The sequence below is a fragment of the Arachis duranensis genome, chromosome 7, assembly GCF_000817695.3.
Source record: "Arachis duranensis cultivar V14167 chromosome 7, aradu.V14167.gnm2.J7QH, whole genome shotgun sequence".
Taxonomy (NCBI): Eukaryota; Viridiplantae; Streptophyta; class Magnoliopsida; order Fabales; family Fabaceae; genus Arachis; species Arachis duranensis.
This window is the reverse complement of record NC_029778.3, coordinates 30,793,127-30,800,519: the sequence shown is the minus strand read 5'-3', so window position 1 is coordinate 30,800,519 and position 7,393 is coordinate 30,793,127.

Here is a 7,393-nt window from a genome sequence, read left to right as displayed (position 1 = left end):
TAATAATAAAAAATATTTGTTACCCGATTCATGTATATCAAATAATTTTTCTAAATTATTTTATAAAAAATATCTTTAATATAATTATATTATAATTAATATTTAATGAATAATATATAATTATACTAATTTAGAAACATATCTTCATTATAATTGTATCAAATCAAAATTTAATGTATTATTAAAAAATTACCTTAATAATAGGTAATTTACATATTTATTTTTGTTTTACTAAAGTCTATATATAGTGTTTTCCTGTGGTATATGAATCTAAATTTGAGAGTCAATTCATAAAATTTTATATTTAGTGTTTTTTTTACTACTTCATAGAATAAGAATGTATTCTTCGTTTTTATTGAAGTTGATCCTTTTAAGATACAATTTATAATTTTTTATAATATTTTTTTATATACTCATTCTATTATATTATTATTTTGATAATTTTTTATTTGTTGTTACTCTGAGTTATTCTTATCGTCTAATATTCCAGTTCGATTGTCTTTTGCCATAATCATTTACAATGCATCACATCCATAAAATACCTCATCGAGTTGTTTTTACTGATTCGGGTTCCAACTACATGGATGTAAGCGTTCAAATAAGAGGCAATAGTCTCTACTTTACCGAAGGATGTAAGCGTTCAGTTTTGCTAAATTCATGACAAATTCATAGGATGTAAGCGTTCAGTTTTGCTAAATTCATGATAAATTCTGATATGTAATTTCAACGATTGGTAATATATTTAAATTTTTTAGTTTAAGCTGTTCCTTATTAGAATAATTTTTTAACATATTTTGATTTTTTTTCAGAAATTACCAGCTTTCTTTTGCATGCATGCAATGCCATTGAGGGGAATAAGAGTTAGTTTGATTTCTCGGTGTGGCAATTCTATACCTTGCCGCATTGCATGGATAGCGGATGATGAAGCTTATCTAACAAAAAGATGGTCTGATTTTGCACGAATTCTAAATATTAAAACTTACGATGTTATTTCAGTTGGTTGTCGTTACAAGAATGATTCTATACTATACGTGAATAAGGATTAGAATAGGTTCAATATTGTTTAGGTAATTTGGTTTTACTATTAGTATTTGATTAAATTATAATTATAGAATTTTAAATTATTGTCTCAATTTATATATTACGATTATTTTTTGTGGATGTGCTATTTTTAAATAATTTAATAAAATAAAGTAGTGTAAGATATTATTAACTTTATTTTTATCCTTTATTTCTTTATTTGTATTTTCATTATATTTGACAAAAAATGAACCTACACATATATTAAATCGTTGACCTAAAGACAATTTATTTGTCAATAAAAACAGATTTTATTTATAATTGGAATAAAATTTATTTACCAATAATCGGTGGATAAAATTGAAATTACACCCGTGTCATATAATTATAATTGATTAATTGGTATAAAATGAAATTATACCCGTGCCATGAGTAATAATCTAAATAATTATATCTTAACAAAATATAATTTGAAATAATTTATAAACAATTATCTTAACAAAAATAATTATTTAATAATTGATTTAAAAATCAATGCAAAAAATAATTATTAATAATAGTATTATTAACTGGGTAAATAATATAATTTCAAATTATTACTTGATATAAAAATAATATATGGAAATCTATTGAGTAAATCAATTATTTTGTACCTTAATAATTTGACAATTATTACTCAATTAACCAGTTAATTGAATTAGTAATAACAATTTCTAATTTCAAATTTTGTATATTAAGTAATTATTAAAAACTGGGTAATAACGATTTACACGGGAAAATCATTGATAAATTCAATTAACCATAAAGAAGATAATATACTAACAGTTTTAGTATATTATTTATGGCAAGGAAAATTATTTCCTCAAATTAAATTTTATATAATTATAGTAAGTCTCTATAATTAAAGCAATATAAAACTGCTTCATATGTAGGAATAATATTATACATATTTATACATCTCTTTTTTTATCTCTTTTTTTAAAATATTGACATATAATTAATGTAGAAAATATATAATATTAAACTGTTTTGTTATGCATATATATGAATTTATATAATAACCCGTATAATTTATACGTATGGCATAATACATATGTCAAAAAAAGATTCCATAATTTTGAAAACCACTGTTTTGTTATATGGAATTGAAATTGAAATTAAATAATTTCTATTTATATAATTTTTTTCTATTAGTATCAAGTATTTCCATTAAAAATTCATATCGTTTGTAATTAGTGTATATATATAAGTCGTAATAGTCAATTGTTTCAATTATTTTGACATTAATGCTCTTGCGATTGAACTAAGTGGGTATTTAGAAAGGCTAACTAATGAGCAGAAATTTACATATGATCAAATAATTGGTGCTGTTAGCGGTAATATGAGTGGACTTTTCTTCTTATACGGTCAAGGTGGTTGTGGAAAAATATTCTTATGGTCACCTATATCATGCTCAATTAGGTCTAAAGGAGGTATAGTTTTAAATGTTGCTTCGAGTGGGATTGCTACACTTTTGTTGTCTAATGGAAGAACTGCACATTCAAGGTTTAAAATTTCTTTGACCATAAATGAGGATTCTTTGTGTAGCATTAAATAGGAAAGTCCTCTTGCAAGGTTAATATCCAAGACCAAATTAATCACATGGGATAAAGCTCCAATGATAAGTAAGTATTGTTACGAAGCTTTAGACAAATGCCTCAGAGACATCTTAAGGTGCTCAGATTCGTATAATGCTCATTTGTCATTTGGAGGTAAAGTTGTTGTTTTCGGAGGAGATTTTAGACAAATTTTACTTGTGATTCTCAGAGACTCAAGGCAAGATATAATTCAGTCATCTATTAATTCTTCATATTTGTGGCATAACTGTAAGATTTTGAAGCTTACAAAAAATGAGATTCACTAGGTGAAAACAACAACATACAAGAATTCAGAAATTTTGCAGAATGGCTACTAAAAATTGATGATGATTTGGCTGGTGATACAACAGATGGTGAATCGATCGTTCATATACCATCTGACATTTTGATTAAGAACTCTGAGACAGCTTTGGATGACCTCATTGATTTCATGTATCCAGATATGTTATCCAATTTATCCGTTGAAAATTGTTTCAAGAATAGATTGGAAGTATTGTTCTTATCCTAAGACTGAATCTAATTCCAAATAATGAAACATTGCCGGTCAGGTTTCAAAGAAGACAATTCCCAATTATCATGTCATTTGCAATGACAATAAATAAGTCCCAGGGACAAACTCTATTGAAAGTTGGAATTTATCTTCCAAGGCCAGTTTTCACCCATGGTCAATTGTATGTTGCGTTATCAAGGGTAACGAGTAAAGATGGTTTGCGAGTGCTGTTGTAAGATCATGGACACTTGAAAGATAACTGCACGATGAATGTGGTATATAGAGAAGTTTTTGAGAGCATATAATGAAAAGGTAATAACAAAATGTCTTACTAAATTTATTTATTTATTTATTTATTAAAATCTATTACTATCAATTAAAAAATTTAGAAATTCTAGGAACTAATAGATGAATTCTTATTGTATATTAATAGTTTGAGAATATTAAAATTATCATTAAAATTCGTATAATTTTATTCTCTTGACAAATAATTTTATAATTACGTTAATCATATAATTTTATATACAAACATTAATACAGTGTTGTTTTATGTATATATTTTGCATGTATCAAAGGATAGCATTGAATTGTTATTCAGTAGGTTTAAATTATTTATTGTTTATTACAAAACTTTCTGCATTAGGATTTTATATTAATTTGTTATTTTTATTATAAAACTTTCTGCATTAGGATTCTCTATTAATTTGTTTTTCATTTTGAGCTGATTTTGATATTTTCTTATTTCACAGTAAATCAACATATAAAACTTTGTTGGTAGATTTAAGTATTATTAGATTATTTATGATCATATTGAGTATATATGCCTGATTTATCGAAAAAAGTAGATTAAATAACTATTTTATAGTTAATACAATTAACATTATATTAAGAAAAGAAAAACAACGCATACAAGTTATTTTTTTATTAATTAAATTATTATAATTAAAATGAAATTTAATATAACAACTTAAAATTATAATTTCAATTTTATCACGTGCATGACACGGATGATTAAACTTGTTCTTATAAAAATGGTGGGAAAGCTCTATTTTTCCAAGCGTGAAAGTGACACAGATTTTACTCCAAACCGTGAAGTTAACATATGCTTAGCATTTACTGCTAACATGAACAGTGGCGGATCTACGGGGGGCTAAGGTGGCCATGGTCCCCCCAAAATTTAAAAAAAAATAGTAAATAGTAATAATTAATAATATTAAATTTATTTTTATATATAATATTGAAAAAAATATAAGTTACAAAATTTTATAAATTAAAATAATTAAAAACTGCACTATGTATTAGATATTTGAATTATTGTTGCTCTTGTTAACAAATAGCCCATTCTAATAATTAATAAAAATGGTTCTATTATACTAGCCCAAGCCCATACTATTAATTAAAGTAACCCTAGTACATTTTTCAAATATTTATTTCAAACTATCATAGGCATAGCGTCACTTTTCTCTCTCTTTTAGTGATTCCCAAACTTTTGGTCTTCTACTCTTCTCATTTTAATTTTCTTTCCATACCAAAACAAGACATATGAAGAAAAACCATTGAAGAGAAGTGAACAACAAAATATTAACCATTGAATACACAACAAAGATTCAAAGAGGTATATTTCAATTTTTTTTAAGTTAATACAATGTCAAGTATTATTTATATTATTTATTTAAAATAATTAATTTATTTATTTTTATAATGGACAGTGTTCAAAGATTGAAGTGAGGACAAAACTCAATAGAATTATTTTTTTGTGAGACTTGGAACAAAAAATAATCAGGTAAATCAATAACTTTATTTTTGGTTATTATATATTTGTGTTTCTAAAATTATTTGTTATTACTCAATAGGTTTAATATTTTTTTTAAGAAAATAATATATATGCAATTATTTTTGTTTTTTTTGTTAGATAGTTCAAGTTAAGTTAAAAATGTCAAAGATGAAAACAATTCACTCATTTTTCAAGAGAAAAGAGAGAATATATGATGAACAAAATTCAGCTTCAGATTCTTTGAGTAATGTTCAAAATATTATTGAACAACCTGTGACACAACTTGTTGAGCAAGATATTCAACCCCTGCTTCCAAAATAGCAAGGACTGAAATAGATCAAGTTAATATTGATACATTGATGCGTGATCCCGGAAAGCGTCCACAAATTTGGAATTATCCTATCAACATTCTAATAATTAATAAAAATGGTTCTATTATACTAGCCCAAGCCCATACTATTAATTAAAGTAACCCTAGTACATTTTTCAAATATTTATTTCAAACTATCATAGGCATAGCGTCACTTTTCTCTCTCTTTTAGTGATTCCCAAACTTTTGGTCTTCTACTCTTCTCATTCTAATTTTCTTTCCATACCAAAACAAGACATATGAAGAAAAACCATTGAAGAGAAGTGAACAACAAAATATTAACCATTGAATGCACAACAAAGATTCAAAGAGGTATATTTCAATTTTTTTTAAGTTAATGACAATGTCAAGTATTATTTACATTATTTATTTAAAATAATTAATTTATTTTTTTTTATAATGGACAGTGTTCAAAGATTGAAGTGAGGACAAAACTCAATAGAATTATTTTTTTGTGAGACTTGGAACAAAAAATAATCAGGTAAATCAATAACTTTATTTTTGGTTATTATATATTTGTGTTTCTAAAATTATTTGTTATTGCTCAATAGGTTTAATATTTTTTTTTTAAGAAAATAATATATATGCAATTATTTTTGTTTTTTTTGTTAGATAGTTCAAGTTAAGTTAAAAATGTCAAAGATGAAAACAATTCACTCATTTAGTGAGCAAGCAACCGAGCTCCTCATACTGAGTACATCTCTAGATCCTAAAGATGCTTTCAAGTTATTCAGTGTTTGCAACATATGCAATCTTGTAAAGAATTTCTATTCTTTAGATTTTTCTGAGCAAGAAAAGATTCAATTGGATTATGAGTTACAACATTATGAACTTGATGTGGTTAAAGCTCCAGATTTTCAGAATTTGTCTACTCTTGCTGAATTGTGTCAAAAATTGACAGAGACAGGAAAATCAAATATATATCCTTTAATTGATAGATTAATTCGTCTTGTTTTGACTCTTCCTGTGACAACAGCAACAACTGAACGGGCCTTTTCAGCTATGAAGATTATTAAAACAAGGCTTCGAAACAAGATGGAAGATGAATTTTTAGCAGATTGTATGATTGTATATATTGAAAAGGAAATTGCTTCAAAATTCACTTCAGAGATGATAATTGATGATTTTAGTTCCATGAAGCATCGTCGAGCAAGTTTAAAAATATCAAAATCTTAAAGTATGTAGTTGAACATTGACTTTTATATAATATAATAACTTTTTTTATATATATGCTACAAATCATATTTTGTTAATTTTTTGTTATATTTTATATTTAATTGGCCCCCCTCTTATGAAATTTCTGGTTCCGCCACTGAACATGAAGTAATAAAGGATATATAGTTTTAGTTCTTTTCTTTTTAATATAATTTTTAAAAAATGTTATTTCATGAATGGGATATCACGTAAACTTTTTGAAATAATAAAGTATGTCTTATATCACTACAACACAAGAATGTGTTTGCAACGACCCATTGAGACATCAGAATTACCGCCGGCCAAACCATCGATAAATCAAACATCGCTGTCAATAAATTTTTGGGGCCAAGTTATGCACCATTTTACGCGTCAAATAATATTATAAATATTTTTGTTTTGCTGATGGTTAATTTGTCGGTATTTATAAAAGAATTAATTTCTTTTTTATAAAAGTTTATTCCTGATAATTTGATCATGATAAAAACTTAAGTGCAATAAAGTTGATAGTTAAAAACTGTTAGATAAAAATTTAGTCAAATCGATTAATTTATCAAATGGCTTTCACTTATTACCTTCACGTAAAGTCAATTCCATATGAATTTCCACCTTTAACTATTGGTAAAATAAGTTACCAAAGCCTCGGTAACACTGGTTTAATAAAACGCAATTCATTTTTTGTTTTTTTGAGAAAAACGCAATATTCATTGATAATTATATTTACCAACAGTCTCTCTCTTTTTCTCTTTCTTTCTCTCTCTCCTCTGAAATTTTTCTATCACATAATTTTCTCTCTCGAAGCCCCCATTCAATCAATATTTCGATACTTCTATTAATTATGTTTGAAATGAGTTTTTCATCAATTTTATCGATCTATTTTTTTCAATAATTAGTTAAGTTTTTCTATT